Source organism: Schistocerca piceifrons, chromosome 1 (assembly GCF_021461385.2).
Source record: "Schistocerca piceifrons isolate TAMUIC-IGC-003096 chromosome 1, iqSchPice1.1, whole genome shotgun sequence".
NCBI classification, from domain to species: domain Eukaryota; kingdom Metazoa; phylum Arthropoda; class Insecta; order Orthoptera; family Acrididae; genus Schistocerca; species Schistocerca piceifrons.
Window position 1 is genome coordinate 466,617,404 of NC_060138.1, and position 21,077 is coordinate 466,638,480.

General features: G+C 45.1%; 1 protein-coding gene and 1 pseudogene across 1 annotated transcript in view; one reads left to right on the forward strand and one right to left on the reverse strand.

Moving 5' to 3' along the window:
• Positions 1 to 21,077, forward strand: part of LOC124739179 (GATA-binding factor C-like) — a gene marked incomplete at its 3' end in the record, with an annotated part of 411,169 nt that overhangs the window by 132,647 nt on the left and 257,445 nt on the right. The gene's annotated exons all lie outside the window — the stretch shown is intronic.
• LOC124724984 lies at positions 9,311 to 9,428 on the reverse strand (annotated as a pseudogene).

Sequence of the window (21,077 nt, forward strand, 5' to 3'; positions counted from 1 at the left end):
GTAATAAGCACATGGATTTGTAATTGATCGAAAACACCTTTTACCTGTATCTCAGAAAAAACTGCTCCACACACATTTCAGCGGGCCTCGGTGGCCGAGCGGTTCTAGGCGCTACAGTTTGGAACCGCGTGACCTCTACGGTCGCAGGTTCGAATCCTGCCTCGGGGATGGATGTGTGTGATGTCCTTAGGTTAGTTAGGTTTAAGTAGTTCTAAATTCTAGGGGACTGATGACCTCCGATGTTAAGTCCCATAGTGCTCAGAACCATTTGAACCATTTTGAACACACATTTCTCGCTCACGAATTACATCGAGATGATATAGTTCCTATAAAACTGAGTGAGGCAGAAAGCGCTGGGAAAGTCCTACCTTACATCCCTCAAGAATGTACGAATTTTAACGAACAGATTTTATCCTGCCACATGGTGACACAAACATTTTTGAAATAATAAAGCACAGCTGTTAGGTTCAGTACAAAAGTTATGAAGAAAATGCAAAGCCAGCTTATCTAAAGTTTCGCTTTTTCGTGCATAGTAAAGTGAAATCATATTTCTCGAAATTACGTTTTACTACCCGTGACGTTATCCTATTAATGTATGTGGATGACAGCAACTTTCTTAAGGTAATAAAGTTAATCTGAGAAAATAATTTCATTTGGGAATAGCATCGAATGCTTTCAATGCAGAGAAGTACCTATGTCACCCGATTTTGTGAAGTTATGTACACTAAATTACTTCATTATCGAGCACTTGATTATACAACATCTATGTCATTTTGTCAGAAAACTTAACTAGTATTTTTCTTTGACTGTATGTTCCCTAGTTATTAAGCTGGACTTGTTTTTGTTGTTCCTCCAAATTCAAATGAATTAGGTACCTTTCTGCAATGACACATTCAACTGCGTCGTGAATATGTCAAATTTTCGGTAAGTCCATGATGGTTCCTTGTGGTCATGGAGTGTCGTTCTGTTTTGAGCTAAGATTAAAAAATGCGTTCAAGCAATCAGTATTACAATGCTGACAGCGTTACTGTACTACGTTTACTGAATGAAATATTTGAACGTCGTTTCGCATTATAAGTATAGTCCTGCATCGTTACATTTCATCCACTGATATTGTATAAATATTTCGCTACTACGGGTTTAGAAAAACAGCTCTCATCATCTAATGCTTGTTGACTGTCTCTCGTAGATGGCCTTACATCTGCTCCGATCGACCATTAAACGGTTGATTGGAGTCTGTGAAAGTAGCTTTTGGAAGAGACGCCCGGAGTTCTTTGACGGTCTGTCTTGAAGGAGACCAATTTTTTGCCCTAGGCCGCTGAAGTTATCGAAATGCATGATCAGCTGTCTGTATTACAAACACATCCGCAAAGTCATTAAGAATTTTCGTTAGCGTTTTTATTGTTGCAAATTGGACCGCGACTGTGATTTGTTATGACATCAGGAACCGCGATGCGCGCCTTAAACGGCCGCTTCCTTGGCAGGTCCGTGCGACGCAGCCTCTGCTGTCGCCGACGCACAATTTTTTCCTTGCACGCAAATGCGGCGGCATCGGTTATGGAAAGCGCGTGGCCGGCCGCTCTGTAACCGAAATCGTCGGTCTTGAATTATTCAGCGGAATCGCTGCGAGGAGCGATCGGGGGCAATGTTGGCGCGTTAGCAGTAGCTGCATCTGGAAGCGGGCGGAGGCTCGGGAGGGTTGTCTGCGGAGCGCGCCACCGAACGTGATGGATGGCGGCGTGAACCCTCGTTATTGATGAAGGTGTATTAATGCCTCCGTATATATCTGAACGTAATCACGTGTTACTAATGCAATAATAGCACGAAAATTATCAATTAGGTTATCGGGCGCCGGAATCTGGACTCGGATTTAAATGCGGTGGCATCATGCATATTCAAACAGCAGCGCATAACCTCCTGGGCGATGGGGCTGCAAGTGGGTAGCGAGATCCTGGCGAGCGATTCAAAAGTTGAGGCGAAATGTGCGCATGAATGTTGAAGAGGGTGCGTGATAGTGCTTTCCACTTCTGGCTCCCGTGTTCGACGCTATGAAGCTAATTACGTGTTTCGACATTGCCGCCACAACAGGTTTTATGACCGTTAATGAAGAATGACACGGTGACTGCCTGTGTTTTTCAGAATCGATTGCGAGGAGTCGCAAATAGACCGGAAGATGATGCAGTTGGGCCCTTGATGCAGATCGGATTCTATGTACTCCGGCTCTTCTTCAAAGTTTTTTCCCAGATACAGGTAATCGCATCTTGACTGTTCCAGTGCAAATAGCTGGTATTATGCCACGATAGGAATCAAGATCGCTGCGAAAGAACCTTTCCGTTGGGGGGAGAGTGTCGAAAACTTGCGAATAAATGTAAATGTATTAAGGAACGTACATCAGCTGTGCGAAAGAGGAAGCCTATGGCAGTACAGTCTCAGGACTGAACACCGCAACAACAACATGGCAGTACAAAGAATGTCAAGGAGCGATGTTCAATGTTCAGGGATATGACAGGAACGATGGTTCGAAGCAAAAATGTCAACTAAACATGGGCTCTAAAATGTTTGCCTTAAGAGCTATGATCACTTGTTGAGTAGAACAGATGTGTGTCACAGTGTCTGAGATGAAGAAATGCTCCTAGCTCTTAAGGTATGCGATTTAAATCCTATGTTTACCAGATTCTTTAATTTCTGTCGTATCCTTGAACATTGACCATTCCTCCTGGGTTCAAAAAATGGTTCAAATGGCTCTGAGCACTATGGGACTTAACATCTTAGGTCATCAGTCCCCTAGAACTTAGAAATACTTAAACCTAACTAACCTAAGGACACCACACACATCCATGCCCAAGGTGGGATTCGAACCTGCGACCGTAGCAGTCCCGCGGTTCCGGACTGCAGCGCCTAGAACCGCACGGCCACCGCGGCCAGCTCTCCTGGGACATCCTGTATATATCGTCCAGATTCATCTCTTCACGACGGTCTACACTTTTTAGAAGAATATCGTTTATTTTATACTAATTCTGTTGCTGTGTACCTTTTTTATTCATATTTGTCACTACCAGTATCAAAACGTCGAATTGTCTTTAACAAGAACTTATATTTCAACAGGCATCATTACATTATCCGCTGAGAAAATCACGAACTTTAACTTACAAGCTGTACAAATAGAAGAGAACCGTAAACTAAGTAAGTTCGAATAAGAAATCAGCGATTCACTACTTTCCTATTGAGTAAAAGGATGCCTTTCATGTACTAGCCCCTCGGTACAAGGAAAAAAGAGTTGTTACTGAAGACACATCTCCAGTATCCAACACCATCTCCACAAAAAATGGTTCAAATGGCTCTGAGCACTATGGGACTCAACTTCTGAGGTCATTAGTCCCCTAGAACTTAGAACTAGTTAAACCTAACTAACCTAAGGACATCACAAACATCCATGCCCGAGGCAGGATTCGAACCTGCGACCGTAGCAGTCTTGCGGTTCCAGACTGCAGCGCCTTTAACCGCACGGCCACTTCGGCCGGCCCATCTCCACAGATTCTGCCCTGTAAACACGTATTTCTAATAAAGAAATACGTGTTTACACGGCAGAATCTGTTTACTTTCTTCTCAGCTTTGTTATATCCAAATTATACTGCGTTCGATTGCAGCATCGGAGGATCCAAGCTTAAGGCATTTATGAACAAGCTCGCTGTGAGTGATCGAGCATCCATAAACTGAAACTCTTTCAGGAATGCAGAACAGCTGAGCCTTTCATAGAATTAATATGTAACAGAGTGGTCATCAGATCTGTAACCAGTTAGCGTATTTAGTGTACGGGCAATACCCTGCGGATTAAACGAACTAGCTTACCATGAAGTTTCCATCCAAGGCGATGCTTGTCTCCGGATTCAGCTGACACATGTTAGGGAACTTTCCGCTGTACATTCGTCAAGCATATTCCGTACCAGACATTATTTGAATCTAAGCAAACATTTGAAAGCGTAATGCTCGATAACCGGGCATGAACTGCAAACCGTGACATGCTGCAGTGTGGACCCTATCATTTCACTGTTTTGCAAACTTCTGCCAGCAGTGTCGGCGTAGAAGTTGTTACTCTATTAGAGGCAATTTGCTAACACGTTCCTCATCCACATAACTCGTTCAGTACTTCTTGTTGCTCTAAACATGACCAGTGACCAATAATTGTTTGTGTTATAGGTTTCTCAAACACCTGTATAATTTTGACCCCAAAGCTATGAGGTTCCTTGTGTAGCTATTCGTAACCAGCCCAGCAATATCGTCTTCCAGTAAGTGTTTGCAGCTTGTAAAACTGTCCCGCGGCAATAAGGCTTCTGTGAATCCGGCTAGTGCTACTAAAATAAGTCCGTATGGCTGGTCAGTAATGTCACAACAACAAAATCAGAGCGCACTGCATTTGGTGTGAAAGTCACCGGACTAAATGACTTTGGTTTCTCCTCCCACACCGTGGGTCCGCGAGTGGGAAATAAGACAAAACAAAACAAGTCGGAGACGGGCGACGGCAGCGGCGCATCGCATGCCGCATTGAGGGCGGTTGACAAGCGCAGAATCGCTGGTCCCGAGTATTCCATTAGGCAGCCACCGCTGGTCGCTCGAGAACCGGCCGCAGCGCCGAGCGTCGTCGTAAAAAACGGGGCCCCGAGTGAGAGGTGAAAATAAGAGCCACGCTTTGGCACACGACAGCCCATTGTCGCAGCAATCTAACAAGTAATCAATCTAGATAAAGCCTACTCCCTGACACTCCAGAACTTGAAGCAGTTCTCCGCGCCGTGGCGGCCTGGCCTTATCTGACCGGCCTGCTTAAAGCAGCGACACGAAGAAAAAGGCCTCGCCGCTGTATCACCACGCCTAATTAAGCCGTTAGATTGTCGCTAAACACGCTGGCCCGGCCGAGTTGTCAAACAGAGGATGTTCCAGCCGCCCTGCGTTATCTCCGTTCTCTAAATATGGAACATTTATCTGGTGGGCACGGTTACGACCGAATTTGAGAAACGCATTTGGCGCGACTAAGAGACAGTATGGTAATGTCGTGCCGTTGTAGTCTCATTTTTCACTTGAACTTACCATTCAGAGAGGGGATGACAAGTAAATTAATGCACTGCAACTCGTCAATGTATTTATCAATATATCCCCTAAGTGCGTTTTCCGCTTGCTGTGATAAGATCTCAGCTCTTCCTTTCCTCCTCCTCCTCCTCAACCTGTAGACGCTGCATTCTTTCACTACAGAAGGTCCAAAACAGCTATATTATTTAACCATAAAGTGTTCTCCGTAGAAAGACATATTAGTAAAGAGGAAAAGATTTACCGTTCGTAGCTCCTTATTCTCACAGACGATTTTTCAGCTCATAGCACCAAGGAATTTCTACAGCTTTCTATTCAAATAGAGACCTGAGTTATTCTCTTTGTATATCAGAAAGAGCAGACAAACTGATGTCACCCACGGGCAGACCAGTAATTTTCTACTTATGAACTTGGAATTTCAAACAGTGTTCAGGCATCTGAAGATGTTGCTGTCTTGATCGTACCCTCTGAAATCCGATTATAATTTTCCATGAAGATGTTAATGTCCTCCAAGAAGATGGCACCGAAGGAAAATGGAGAAGCAGGAGGAGTAGAAGAAGAAAAGTTTACAATTAACACTATGTGCTACTATCTCCGCACCTCTCTTTCATGACTGAACGCGTGTATAATTTTGAGAATGAGAGGTAGTGAATTATTTATGGCTTCTGTCCTTTTCGGATTGATATGTTATTTCTTGGTTCAAATGGCTCTGAGCACTATGGGACTTAACATCTGAGGTCAGCAGATCCCTAGAACCTAGAACTATCTAAACCTAACTAACCTAAGGACATCACACACATCCATGCCCGAGGCAGGTTTCTAAACTGCGACTGTAGCGGTCGCGCGGTTCCAGACTGAAGTGCCTAGAACCGCTCGGCCACACCGGCCAAATGTTATTTCTTGCCTACTTCCGCATCTTCCCTTATGACCTTCAGCCGAATCCTGTGACATTTGGCGTGGCTATCTGCGATTCTCTTGGGAAGTTAAGGAAATTTCCGAATTAATACTCTGATAAGGTAAAACATTATGACCAATGCCCACCGCGATGTTGGATGCCGCCTAATGGCATTGCAGGCACGTGACAAGGCAACAAAAGAATGTAAGCGGAGCAGACACGGACGGGGAATCATCCTAGCAAAGATATGTGCTGCCAATAGGGAAATTCATTGAGATAAGCGACTTTTACAAAGAGCGGATTATTATTACGCAGAGCCTGTGAACGAGTACCTCAAAAACAGCGAAGCTGGTCCAATGTTCACTTGTTACTGTCGTGAGCATTGCGTAAAGACATAGGACAGTGAAACCACTCCTAGGCGCTAAATGACTGGACGTCCACCATTCTTTACAGAATGTGGAATTCGCACGCTTGTGTGCTATGTAAAGTAGGATAGACGGTGATCTGTGGCATCTCTGCTGAAAGGGCGCAATGCTGGTGCACGCACAAGTGTTTCGGAGCACACGACCATCGTACATTGTTGAACATAGAGTTCCGCAGCCGGCCAACCGAACGTGTTCACATGTTGACCCAACGACATCGTCAGTTACGATTGCAGTGGTCACGGGATCAGCGGGATTCCATCGCCGGTCAATAGAAACTGTCAGTCTTCGGGTGAATCACATTTTTGCTGCAATGTGGTGGTTTCCACAAATGCCGTCATCGAGGTGGACGGCGGCTCGAAACGTGCTGCACGCCACGGACGTTGTCTGGTGAGAGCAGTGTTACGCTGTGGGAGACATTCTGCGCTTGCGTGGGACCTGTGGTGGTAATCGAAGGCACGCTGCCAGCTACGAACTACCTACATCCCTTCCTGCTTGATGTCTTCCCCAACAGTATGTCATCTTTCAGCAGTATAATTGTCCGTGTGTCGGAGACAGAACCGTGCTACAGTGGTTTGAGGAACATTATAGTGAACTCACGTTGATGTCTCGGCGACCAAATGCGCCTGATGTAAATCCTATGGAATCCGTCTGGGTCGCTATTGGGCGCCATCACCGCGTACACAAAACAGCCGCCCGTTATTTACGCGAATTGCATGACCTGTGGGTAGACAGCTGATGCCATATACATCCACAAACACACTAACAAACTGTTGCATCTCTGATACGCAGAATCAATGATTAATTTCGTTCCAAAGAGGGAGAAACAAGCTGTTAAGCAGGTGGTCAAAATGTTTTGTATAACTTCTGGGGTCGTTCTGACTTTATTTATTGACTGTTAGTTTTTGGGATATCTGTATAGATTAACGTTTCCAGTAATATGCACAATTTAGCGATAACTAACTTCGTACAGTTCGTCTCTTCTTCTTTAAACCTATTAATGCCCCGATCCGGTATTATGTCGTGAATTTCAAATTTACTGAGTATTCAGTGCCGTAAGTAACTGTAAGTTGCTCTAAGGATATATGGTTATGATCCGTATTTACAGCATTATACTCTATATTTGTAATGCTGGCAGTTGCTCGTACAAAACGATTCACATTTATTCATCTTTGACGTTTGGAACGTATAGTCGCCGTATAGAAGCAGAGCAGCGAAAGTGTCGTTCATTCTACGTTATGCAGAATGGATGTTTCGAGGTTTACATCATCGCAACGCTGAGCAGTCCCTTCAGGTAGTTTGCTCGATGGCTTTTCGACTGAGATTGCGATCAATTATTTTAATGATTTGGACCGTTCAGGAGACAGCGCCAGAAGAGAACCTGTTCCCTGCACCTTCGAAGATGCTATTTGAATATTTCTGACTCGCTGCTCTAGAACCAGAAAATTCTGCCCTGTAGCGTCGGTCATCTGCGCTCTTCTCAAACCGCGCAGCTCGCAGATGAACCTGTTCAGCTTATTTCACCGGTGAATCTCAAATACAGAGCTCAAAAATCTGTTGTATGATTCCACTATTAGCAGAAATGACCAATAGGTTGTAGGGTGAAACCGTTCATAGTCTTTACATGAGGAGATGAGTATGAGTAGCTAGGTGCCAGTCTAATTGACAGTTCTCATTAATTTTGTCAAGTACGAGCGGGGACGCTAAGATCGTTACACGAAAAAGTGTCATTTCCTAGTTGAATGGTAAATGACCGATTTGTGTTTCTTCTCTTGCTGAGCGGCGCTGAAATCAACTTGTTAGAAATTGGAAACCGTTCTTTCTCCTAGGCACTGAAAAAACTATCTTCGAAATCAGCGTATTTATCGCATTGAGTCTAACAGTTGCGATTCGCCTTTCTAAGAAAAGTAAGTCATATTATCCCCCCAATTAGAGGAGGATGTATAGCTGAAGGTTGATTTCGATTTACGGCCCCACTCGGCTTAGTGGACAAACACTAACCTCTGTCTAAGGCACTGCGGCGTGGAGTGGCAGAAATTCTCGTTTAACGTAGAGACAACTGAAACCAAACTACATTACAATTCTCGCACCTAAGAACAGAGTCGCTAGCCCTCTGTGTAAACTCAAGGTTGTTCGAACACCGCTTGTAAACATCGAGGGTGGTACTCAAGTTCGCTGTCTATGAAAACAGCAGTGACACAAAACAAAATATTGTGAGCTAAAATATTCATGTTGCAATGCCAGTGCTGTGCAACTCTTTGACACATTGTTCACGGAATAGAAACTTGAACGCGAGCGTTAGAAACCAAATAGAGCAGAAATAGCAAACGGAACAAGATTATTGAGACCGATGACCTCGCTGTCTGGTCACCTTCCCCAAAACAACCCAACCCAACCCAACAAGATTATTAGTGTTGTGATGTTCAGTTGGGAGACTATGCAGACAATAATAAACGATATATACAGATTAATGATCGGAGAGTTCGACGTTTCCAGGTGTCAAGACGTTAGTACAGCAATACCAGCAAAGTGCAGTTTCCAGAAATTTGTAGTTTAGTGAGCTAGTGAAAGTTTTCAGAAACAGACAACACTTATCCACAAATTCAATCGTTGCTCTAAGTCGAAAAAAATATGCTGTCATATTCCTGATGCAGAAATTGAGCTCCACTAACATGGTTTAGTACTTGTTAAATTCTCATGAAAATGGAGTGTGCACTCCGTCTTCAGGCCACAAGTGGCCCATCGGTACCATCCGACCGCCGTGTCATCCTCAGTGGAGGATGCGGATAGGAGGGGCGTGTGGTCAGCACACCGCTCTCCCGGTCGTTACGATGGTTTTCTTTGACCGGAGCCGCTACTATTCGGTCGAGTAGCTCCTCAGTTGGTATCACGAGGCTGAGTGCACCCGGAAAAATGGCAACAGCGCATGGAGGCTCGGATGGTCACCCATCCAAGTGCCGGCCTCGCCCGACAGCGCTTAACTTCGGTGATCTGACGGGAACCGATGTATGCACTGCGGCAAGGCCGTTGCCATATGAAAATGGAGTGGTACCACGTAAATCCACAGTTCCAGCTTTGTTGTGTATTTCCAGCATGACGCCTTAGATGAAATGTACTGTTGTGTGTCTTGGTAGAACAACAGGTAATCGACGTCGTCACAGCAGGAGCAGTCGCTGGACATGCACTGCTAGCAAAGGCTACCTGCAGACTTTTCCAAGCATTTCAGTATTCAACCATTCACTTCCATCTTTTCTTGCATCTTTTCAATCGACGTGTCTACCATCAGGCTGATATTAGTAAATGTCACACTAAATATCCATATATTCCCTGGTCTGGAAAGCCAGTCGGTAGGGTCAGTTTCGGAGATGATTCAGTCTTAATTAATGTAGGTTTTACTTCTGATAACTGTTCCGTGTGGTGAAAAATCAAGTCGTTCTGTGTTGGGATTATTGGAATTGTAGAATTAATCGCAGATCCCGCCATTACGTTCTGTCTGGTCGTAAGAAGGCGAAGACATACCCCATTCAACACGATCATGCAAAATAAATCCCTGTAATGTTTGTTTTGATTTGCTGAACCAGGAAGTATCTGCCACGGCCAGCTTACGCAGAAGCGTGTTGCGGACTTCCAGCGTACGCCCCCGATGAAAGAAATTATTGAGGAGTGGCGCTTAATTTGCATACCTAGCTGTCCGGCGAACGATGTCGCGGCAGCTCTGACCAGTCACAGATATCGCGGAAAGACGAGGAGGCCCGAAAAAACAATTACTTACCGCGAAGTGAGCGGGAGCCGAGTGTGTACACACGGTTGCGTGGCTCTTAACGTAGATTAAACACGTCGTTTGGGGCCGTAATACGTGAATTCATTAGCATTCATTTGGCCGCGATTGCCCACCGCGGCCGCGGCCGCGATGTTTATCTGTGTGACAGCTCATCCGAGAGCCGGCGGCTGGCTGGCTGCGGACCGCAGCCGGATTCCGGCAGCCGCCAGCCGCGCCGGTGTCAGCCCACTTCGTTATCCCGGGGCGCCGCGGGAGAGCTCGGCTTGGCAGTGCCGTGCTGTGCTGTGCTGAGCTCGGCGTGCCGCTCCGGGAACGTGGCTCCTGTAGGATGGGGAATAACGTGCCGGTATCTTACGAGGCCGGAGGTGAAGGGGCCTCGTCCTACCACAGAGGTGAACTGTTATTAATTAAATTTTGATTTTGTTGCGTTTGTATGAGTTCCGCAGTAACTTGAACAAGGTGTCAACTCGGCTTGTGTAAATAGTTTCGCAAATAGGGTCGCAATTTAAAGTACCCGTGTTGTATGAATCTCTTCCAAATGACCTTGCGAGGGCTGTTCGATAAGCATATATATGGTGAAAAGTATTTAAACCGACAAACGCTGGGAGGTTGTAGGGGACATCAAAACAAATATTTTTCCCTAATATCATTTTTTCCTACGAGGATTATTTAAACCGTTGGAGGCCGTATTACCCTCGTCAGTTGTTAGAGTCTGTATTACGATCTTCAGTTGCAGGCAACTGCTGTCCACCAGTGTAGTAGTGCACTGTCCCTTACTAATGAAGCGATACACATGGAGTGAGTACACTGATACGGTTGGTACGTACTACGTAGCGCACCACAACGGACGAGCTGCATAGCGGGTTTATCAACAACAGTATCCTAATCGCCATATCCCGCATCATACGACCTTTGCTGCTGCGTACCAACGTCTGCGTGAGACCGGGTCATTTAGCAGATTACCTGGACAGGGACGCCGTCGCACGGTAAGAACGCTGCAATTTGACGAAGCTGTCTTGCAGCATGTGGAGCGGGATCCTTCAATCAGTGCAGTTCTTCGTTAATGTGTGGGTCGGTGTTGTTGGGGACTGTTTAATTGGGCCGTATTTGCTACCTAGGCCATTAAATGGCAGGCACTATTACAATTTTCTCGCCAGAGCATTGCCAGAATTGCTGGAAGGCGTCCAGCTCCCTACAAGACAACGCACGTGGTTCCAACATGACGGGGCGCCGGCATATTTCGGTCGTCGTGTGCGTCGATTCCTGGACCGACGGTTCCCAGAAACGTGGATTGGCAGAGGTGGTCCTGTACCATGGCCTGCTCGATCGCCAGATATGTCCCCTCTGGACATTTTTGTGTGGGGCTAGATGCGCAATCCTGTTTACGCAACTCCTGTTGCATCAGAAGAGGATCTGATTGCCCGGATAGTAGCAGCAGCGGGAACAATTCAGGATACTCCTGGGGTTTTTGCCTGTGTCAGACAGTTAATAGACTTAAACGAGAACTACGACGAGATTTAAGTAGAAATTCTATCTGAAACACCTGGTGCTTCACTGTAAGGCCGAGAAATATTCACCTTGTCCTGGTATATTAATAGAAATCGAGGAAGACGAACAATAATTTCGGCAACCAGTGGTACAAGCCACTCGATGGGCAACTACAAGATCACAAAGATAGAGTTGTCTCAGATGCTGTTATGTCCAACGACTAATGCTTTGCATAGTGAAGTCATTGCAAGTAAAAAAGATGAATATGGACCTTAACAATACGTGACCGCTAGTCGTATTAAAAATTACGTGCCGACATTAACCTACAGAAAGGGTCTAATAAGACAATGAATGAACCTTTGCTGTAGCTTCCAGTATTGCTCTCCTTAGCAGCTCTGAGAGAGGAAATACTGAACACACACCATAGGTTCAGGTAAGAAGTTATCCGCAGTACTGTTTCTCCCAGGAGTGCTTGTTAGCAAAATACTCAAGAGTACTTTTGGGAACTTTTGTTCGGTAGTGGAGGGACAGTGGGTAGATGGATGCTGAGATACGGGTCGTTTATCGTGTCTGGGTGTCTTAGTAAGTAACAGGATTACTTACGAAAGGCCACCACACGAATTCCAGTCCCAGTCCAAGACACTTTTTTAATCAGTCGGAAAGTTTCAAGCCGTTGTTCTACTTGACATTTATCTCCCGCATTACTTCTTATATGTAAAAATACCAGTTGCTTCTCATTACAAATTAGATTGTACGTTGGACTCGCATTCGGGAGGACGGCCGTTTTCCGTGATTTTCCCTCAGTAGCTCCAGGAAAATGCCGGTATAGTTCCTTTGAAAGTGCACGGCCGATTTCCTTCCCTAACCTTGAAACATTCCGCGTGTGTGCTCTGTCTCCGATGACCTCGATGTCGACGGGACTTCAAACGCTAATCTCCCTCCTCTTAGATTGTACATTCTCCTAGCCTGATACTGCGAGGATATTCTAGCTCTAATAGTACTTCTCATTATAAGCGAATACTACAGTAAATTCCTGTTTCGCAGCTGGGTTCAGATCCAGCGCAGGCGTACGCTTTTGTTGTTATTGCTTAGTGACTCTCCTCGTGTCAGCGTTTCAAAGAGTCTGCTTTCGAGTGTAGAGACCAGATAAACAGTTCGGAATCTCTCGTACTGTAGTGTATCAGTTTTATTGCATCCTCTCTTAAAGTTTCATTTATTTACTGACCCATCCACTCCTTGAATAGAGCTTGACAGTCTTGTGACAGGAGTTATTCGTGCTATTCGCAGCAACAAAATGACGAAGTAAAATAGAGACTTTCTGAAGAAAAGTGTGTTTCGCTTTTGCCTTTAAGGACTGAATTTCGGCTTTCTCCGGTAGTATCGTAAGCTCAACTGCAGTTACCTAACTGCGCTCTCAACAGATATTTGAGTCTCGTTGCTCACATTTTTGCTGTGGAGCACACATGGTATTTTTATATCACTCACTTTATTTGCAGTCGATTTCGAAGCCTTTTATGGCTTCCTTCTCAGGCTCTCATGAGCATTTATCGAAATCAGTTACATCCACAAATAAATCTTTTTGCTGTACCGCAGACTGATGAAGGCATCGAAAACTGTAAATATTGACTGTAAATAAAGTAAAAAAGAAACGCAACTGAATGGAACTTTTTTGTGTGCTCTAAAACAAAATACGAGGGGCGTTCAATAATTAATACTTTACTTTTTTTCTGAAAACCCGTTGCTTATATTCAGGATTCCAATACACCATATAATTCCCCACACTTTTGGCTTCAAAGACCCTTTTTTTTCGAGATAATGCGACGGTCTTACGCTACCATACAGGACTGGTCGACGTAGAAGCCAACGTCTTGCTGTCTCAGTAACCTTCCTGTGAAAGGTGTAGTTCCTTTGAAAGTGCACGGCCGATTTCCTTCCCTAACCTTGAAACATTCCGCGTGTGTACTCCGTCTCCGATTACTTGCTTCGCGCGGAGTGCATCCTTCATTGAGCCAAACAGATCGAAATCGGAAGGTACCAGGTCAGACACGCGGGGGATCTGACAGGCTTGTGTGACCTTATTGCGTTGACGATAGACACCTTGCCCAACGACTTACCTCGCTTTTATTCACTGCCAAGTCTCCGTAGTAGACACTCTGTAAGCTATGAATATCTGCGAAGCTCTGGTTTTCCGCCGAAAAAAGCTCAGTGACAGTTCTCTGCTTGGAACGCATCTCCGTTACAAACGCTATTTTGAAGGCTACGTGTAGCGCCAACACCTATCGGAACTTGATGAGATTATAGGAGCTGAAGCGGAAATATTCCACGATGTTTCACAAAAAAATTCCTCATTTTTCTCCAACGAGATTGGCCGAGACAGAAAGGGTTGCATTACTTGTTGGACGCCTCTCGTATAATGGCATTTATAGCCAACGATATTTACTAGAAATTTAAAAGAAGCTCGTAATATTTCAACATAAGTTTTTACAGAGTTTATTATTTGGGTTGTGATTTCTCAAGTTTTGCGTTTTTTAGTCTTGTTCTCTTCTTGCCAAGATGCGATTTGTTTGCACATCCGATTGAGATGTAGACGATGAGAGCCATATAATGGATTTCTGGCGGAATCCTGTTGTACACCACCACAGGGTTACAATTTCTTCTAAATGTTCATCAGTCGTATCGTTTGTCACGTATACCGTTAACGTCTAAGTTTGCTGTGCATCTGCAAACTGGCGAAACAAGTGTAGGTGTTTTTGTGTATAACACCGCAGAGCATCTGAAGATTTACGGCTGAAGTCCACAGTAGCCAATGCTATCGAAACAAACAAACAGTTTTAGTCTTTACTGATAATCCCATCTGTGTGCCCGTTCCTGTTATACCTTACAATAATTACTGAGCTTTCCGTGGGACTCCATCTATAAAGCGAATTTATGGAACAACTATTTTCACATCAGAATGCACTTTACTGTTTCTTAATGTGTTTTCGCGGAAAAGTGGGGCTAGTACGAGTGCAGGTATCCATTTGCTCGTTCACGTTACATGAGCAGTTTCTTTACGATAGATCAGAAAATGCATTAGTTACGGTTCTCCAGCTCACATGATACAGTGAACTGAAACTGAAATTTTAGCACGCTTGCGAAACCGTTGTTGTTGTTGTTGTTGTTGTTGTTGTGGTCTTCAGTCCTGAGACTGGTTTGATGCAGCTCTCCATGCTACTCTATCCTGTGCAAGCTTCTTCATCTCCCAGTACTTACTGCAACCTATATCCTTCTCAATCTGCTTAGTGTATTCTATTCACCTCTTGGTCTCCCTCAACGATTTTTACCCTCCACGCTGCCCTCCAATGCTAAATTTGTGATCCCTTGATGCCTCAGAACATGTCCTACAAACCGGTCCCTTCTTCTTGTCAAGTTGTGCCACAAACTCCTCTTCTCCCCAATTCTATTCAATACCTCCTCATTAGTTATGTGATCTACCCATCTATTTTTCAGCATTCTTCTGTAGCACCACATTTCGAAAGCTTCTATTCTCTTCTTGTCCAAACTATTCATCGTCCATGTTTCACTTCCATACATGGCTACACTCCTTACAAATACTTTCAGAAACGACTTCATGACACTTAAATCTATACTCGATGTTAACAAATCTCTCTTCTTCAGAAACGCTTTCCTTGTCATTGCCAGTCTACATTTTATATCCTCTCTACTTCGACCATCATCAGTTATTTTGCTCCGCAAATAGCAAAACTCATTTACTACTTCAAGTGTCTTATTTCCTAATCTAATTCCCTGAGCATCACCCGACTTAATTCGACTACATTCCACTATCCTCGCTTTGCTTTTGTTGATGTTCATCTGATATCCTCCTTTCAAGACACTGTCCATTCCGTTCAACTGCTCTTCCAAGTCCTTTGCTGTCTCTGACAGAATTACAATGTCATCGGCGAACCTCAAAGTTTTTATTTCTTCTCCGTGGATTGTAACATCTACTCCGAATTTTTCTTTTGTTTCCTTTGCAAAACTAGTGACTCCTAATTATTTAAATTCCTTTTCTCCGTCACTACTATGTTGAGAATGAGGATTCAATAGTTTCAACTCTTGTTACAACAGAAGCCGAGGCAAGAGTGCCGATGACTATATCGCAGGCTGTGCACGAAGTTGCGCTAGTCGATTGATATCTTTGGAGCACGGCAAAGGTGATATCAGGCCGCATACCGGTCTTGCAGACAGAGTAATTAATTTGCTGCGCTAATTGGGCGCAGAAAGCAGCGGGGAGCGGCTCAGCTGCCGGCAGCGCGGGCAACGGGGCTGTCTGTGCGTGCCTACCTGCTGGCGTGTGACGCAGCCGGGTCCAGAGAGCTACCAGGAAGCTCACCACACCAACGGCCCGTCAGCATCTGGGCCATTAGAGACGGAGCAATAGCTCAGCTGGGCAAGGGGGACTGTGAAGATGCCGTCTCGTGAAAGGAGCTACTAGCAGTCCACTTTAGGTCGAGCCAACATTTAGCAGACTCTCAGGTGAACAACTCGCGTGGATATGAAAAAAAAGAAAGAAAGAAATACATATGTTCAAATGTGTGTGAAATCTTATGGGACTTAACTGCTAACGTCATCAGTCCCTAAGCTTACACACTACTTGACCTAAATTATCCTAAGGACAAACACACACACCCATGCCCGAGGGAGGACACGAACCTCCGTCGGGACCAGCCGCACAGTCCATGAATGCAGCGCCTGAGACCGCTCGGCTAATCCCACGCGGCCATGGATACGCATTCCTCAGTTTGTAGCCAATTTGCTTGGGACTGCTGGTCGACGGTTTCATAGGAGGTGATTTGAATGATTTCATTAACAAGCAGAAACGAAAGGTACTGATTGTTTGTTTTGATTTTCCTTCAACACAGAATAAAAACAAATTCCTCCACTTCAGTATAGGCGTCGTCAGTCTTCGTACCATGCTACTTATCACAAACCAAACCGCCACCTGTAGCTCCCGTCTCTCTCCTATATTCGAGTAGGCGAAGGAAAATACCTGACAGGTACAGTGGGTGCGGGAACTTCGCAACCAATAAAGTAAGGCGATTTTGTAAATGTCTCTACGACAACGCCTCAATCTTGTCGCGCCTTTATAAACGGCTATTGTTTGGCCTACACCAGTTCGCGCCTCGCAGCTGAAACCTGACGACAGTGCTGTTAACTGTCAGGGATGTTCTTACGGCCGGCCAGAGTGGTCGAGCGGTTCTAGGCGTTTCAGTCTGGAAACGCGCGACCGCTACGGTCGCAGGTTCGAATCGTGCCTCGGGCATGGATGTGTGTGATGTCCTTAGGTTAGTTAGATTTACGTAGTTCTAAGTTATAGGGGACTGATGACCTCAGAAGTTAAGTCCCATAGTGCTCAGAGCCATTTGAACCGTTTTGATGTTCTTACGTCGTCTGGACGCCCTAACTCATTGAAAAGCTCTCCAGTACTGTCCTACCTCGTCTTATCACTGTAATTTTAATTTGTAAAATGACCCGGAAGGGCAGTTCAAAAAATGTTCAAATGTGTATGAAATCTTATGGGACTCAACTACTAAGGTCTTCAGTCCCTAAGCTTACACACTACTTAATCTAAATTATCCTAAGGGCAAACACACACACCCATGCCCGAGGGAGGACTCGAACCTCCGCCGGGACCAGCCGTACAGTCCATGACTGCAGCGCCTTACCGGCAGGGCAGTTTTAGGAAGATCAAGTACATCAAAGCACTCTTCTGGGTTCCTCACAAATTGCCAATTCCGTCTGCATACAAACCATGCTTATAAAATACTGATTAATCCGGATTTACATGGAGATAGAATATCTAAAAATACACAAAAACTAAAAATCGATACAAATCTGTCAGAACAGAAACTGAAAAGAAAGTCGTCATTGAATTTTTAACGATATTTTAATTAATTACTATCAGTTAACATATCAACGTCCAGGGAAAGGTGGATTTTACGGAATTAATGCGGAACGCAGTTAACCCTAGTCTCCTCGTGGTTTATTTTCGTAATATTTCACTCCTTTCTCATTTTACTACGCTTCAGTCACATCCCTTCTTTATCTTCTTCTTCTTGTACCCGCCCCGAATTCGTCCTCCCTTCTCTCGATTTCTTTTCGCCTCTAGCAATTTTTTTTCTATCTCACTTGTCCCAAATCTGCATCCCGCACGTGAACAGATCCAGAACACGCACCCATCTGCCATTCCGTACGCCCGACAGTGGATGCCTTCCGCTTTGTTCCTAGCGTTCATTGTACAATGTGAAAATCATAGCTTGTATGCTTGACGGGATATCGAAACCTGTGGTATTCAGACTTAGAACATTTAACTGTCAAAACGAATTTACTTACTGCTGCAAGCGCTGTATGATCCACTGTGTAGTTACTACCGCGTGCTGTACGTTCCGTCAATAACAGACTAACTCGTCTGCCTGCATATTTCCTGTACTTTGGTTCTGCAATTACTTGTCTTCTACCTGCTAGTACGGAGCAGCTATAAATCACAGCGTATTAATAGAAGTTCTATGTAATTCAGCAGTAAGATATTAACGGTTACTTGCTCCGTAAATGAATGATGTATTGGCGGTGATGTTGCACGCCGTCAATCTTGCACCGTCTCGAGTCACTGCGTTTACGCTAAAACGCCGAGGCGAGTGTGAAGCGCAGCTCGTCGAGTCTGCGACGCGTCGATTTATCGCGCGACCGCCTCTATAAACTCGCCTCGCCTCGCCGCCCGTGTTCGATTAGGCGGCTGGTAGCGGGCGGAAAAACTGGCTGCCTGATTTAAGGATTTCAGCGCTGCCGGCGAACCGGCCACGCCGGAGCAAAGCGGGCTAAGGCAGGGGCACGCTGTGTCCACGGCGCCGCGCCCGTAATAGAACCCGGCCGCGTAAATTACGGCCTAATAAGGACTGCGTTATTGACAACGAGTAAATGCAAATGAAATTAGCTCCGGGTTGGACGAGCACGAGGAAATGGAGGAGGGGTGGTCCTGCGGCTTTCCCGTTGCGGAGACGAATTTATTAACTCGTCCGCCGTAACTCAGCGCTGCGCCAGCGACGAGGAAAGAGCACGATTTTGGGGCGCGAACGGGGCCACGGCGCGTCCGCCGGCTAAGAACCATATACTAGAAGCTATTTGCCTTTAGCCCAGAAAAGAAGTCCGCCTGTATATTAATGGCCTATTAAGGTGGCGTGTAAATCAGGTTTAGAGCATTTAAATTGGGTGCTCCCTGCCGTGTGTGTGTGTGTGTGTGTGTGTGTGTGTGTGTGCGCGCTGTTGACCCCGAGCGTACGCGGCAGCTCCGAAGCTCTCTCGGGGCGTGCTTTATTGGCGGCCGACGGGACCCGAACAGGGCGCTGTTGGCGAGTTGTCGGCGCGGCGCGGCTGTGGGTCGACGGGTGACCAGGAAATTGTCTGCTGGCTCGCGGTTACGTCACGCGCGAGCTGGTGGGCGTGTTCGCGCTGGAATTACGATCGGCGGCGCGCCGGGGCCGGTACGCGGTGGCAACGGGGTCGACTCTCGAGTTGTTATTAAAGAGGGTTGCTGGAGTCACTACCGGCCGGCGGAGAAAGCCTTCATTAGCACGCAAAGGTGACTTCCAGTACGTGCTACTGTGACTCCACGGCGCAAGTCGGCCGAACAAATTGCGTGCCCTGTGATCAAGATAGTCCACTGTCGATTTGTGGTGTCGTGTGTATGTGTGTAAGACAGTGTGGGAACTTTGCGCGAATGGGAAATGGAACATTTACAATAACCCTTGAAACCTCCCCTTAGAAAAAATTATGAATTACTGTGCTGATAAACCTCTTACGTTATTTAATTTTCAAACAGAATAACAAAACTGAACTTGCTCAGACACTTCTCTCTTTACTTATTCTGATCCCGAGCGGTCTAAGGCACTGCAGTCATGGACTGTGCGGCTGGTCCCGGCGGAGGTTCGAGTCCTCCCTCGGCCATCGGTGTGTGTGTTTGTTCTTAGGATAATTTAGGTTAAGTAGTGTGTAAGCTTAGGGACTGATGACCTTAACAGTTAAGTCCCGTAAGATCTCACACACATTTTTGAACTTATTCTGATCGTCACTAAACTGACACACAATATTTTTAGCGCAACGCAATCTGACTTTCAAAAATCCCTGCAAAAGAATGGCCGTGACTAACAAAAACCAATAACTTTCATGAATCACTTACCTCACAAAAGTCTTCGTTACTCGAACTACTGCAATACAGCTAGCGCCAATACTGCCAGCTAAATAAAAGATTCTACCTACTGAAAACACTAACTACTGTAGGCATAGTTAGTAAATGAATGATTTTGATAGAGAACAAACAATGTATTTACCTTCATAATATTCAAAAGTCATCATATATATATATATATATATATCAGTTCATGACACCCATTCTTACAAATTTCGTTTTTCTGACGGACACACGTCCAGATCGTCCGCTCTCAAAACTCCGCCATCTCTATCCCCACATCCACCACTGCTGGCGGCTCACCAACTGCGCAACGCTACGCGCTGCTCACATCCAGCTGCCCACCACTACAGTAGCAAATATTCCTGCAATGCAAACTAGCCATAGACTGCACACACCACAGTCAGTGATTTTCATACAAAGCGCTATGTGGAGTTACCAACATAAAAACCTGAACAGCCAACTTACACCCTTCGCCGGGCAGGATTAGCCGAGCAGTCTGGGGCGCTGCAGTCATGGACTGTGCGGCTGGTCCCGGCGGGGGAAATTGCAACAAAAATAATTTTATAAACATGTGTTACGACTACTAAATATCTAATGTCTTACAGATCTGTAGCTTTTTCTACGCAATTTTGTCAAAGCCGTCGTCGCGGTGACTGTTAAATAGCTTTCTGTAATATAGTTAACAAACTGCAGTACCTCCTAAACTTTTCACGGTGATTAAGTCCGTAGAAGCATGGTCTTTTTCGAATGCACTTCTGATCAAAAAGCGATTCTGCTTTCATAATGAAATATTTTCATAAAACTTTTCATCCCCTATTTCACTCCCCTTAGGGACTGAATAGGAACTGGAACTCCAAAAACAGTGCATCACTTTTTTTATTTCTAACTGAGAAGTAAAATACCAATTTTCGTAGACGGAGCTTTAAAAATGCTTTGGTAATCCATTAATAACGATTTATTAAAAGAAAAACTTTCACCTCCCCAGGGACTGAATTTCCAAAAGTGGTGAAACACGTTCCTTTTTTCTTTTTTTAACCTAGTACCAGTTTTCGTAATTCTAGCTTCAAGATTTTCAAAAAATCTTTTACCCTCTAGGTATTTCACACCGTTAGCAGTGGAATTTCGAAAAATAGCTCCCTAAACTATGCCTTTAGTGCAGATCAACCCATTCACCAAATTTCTAGTTAC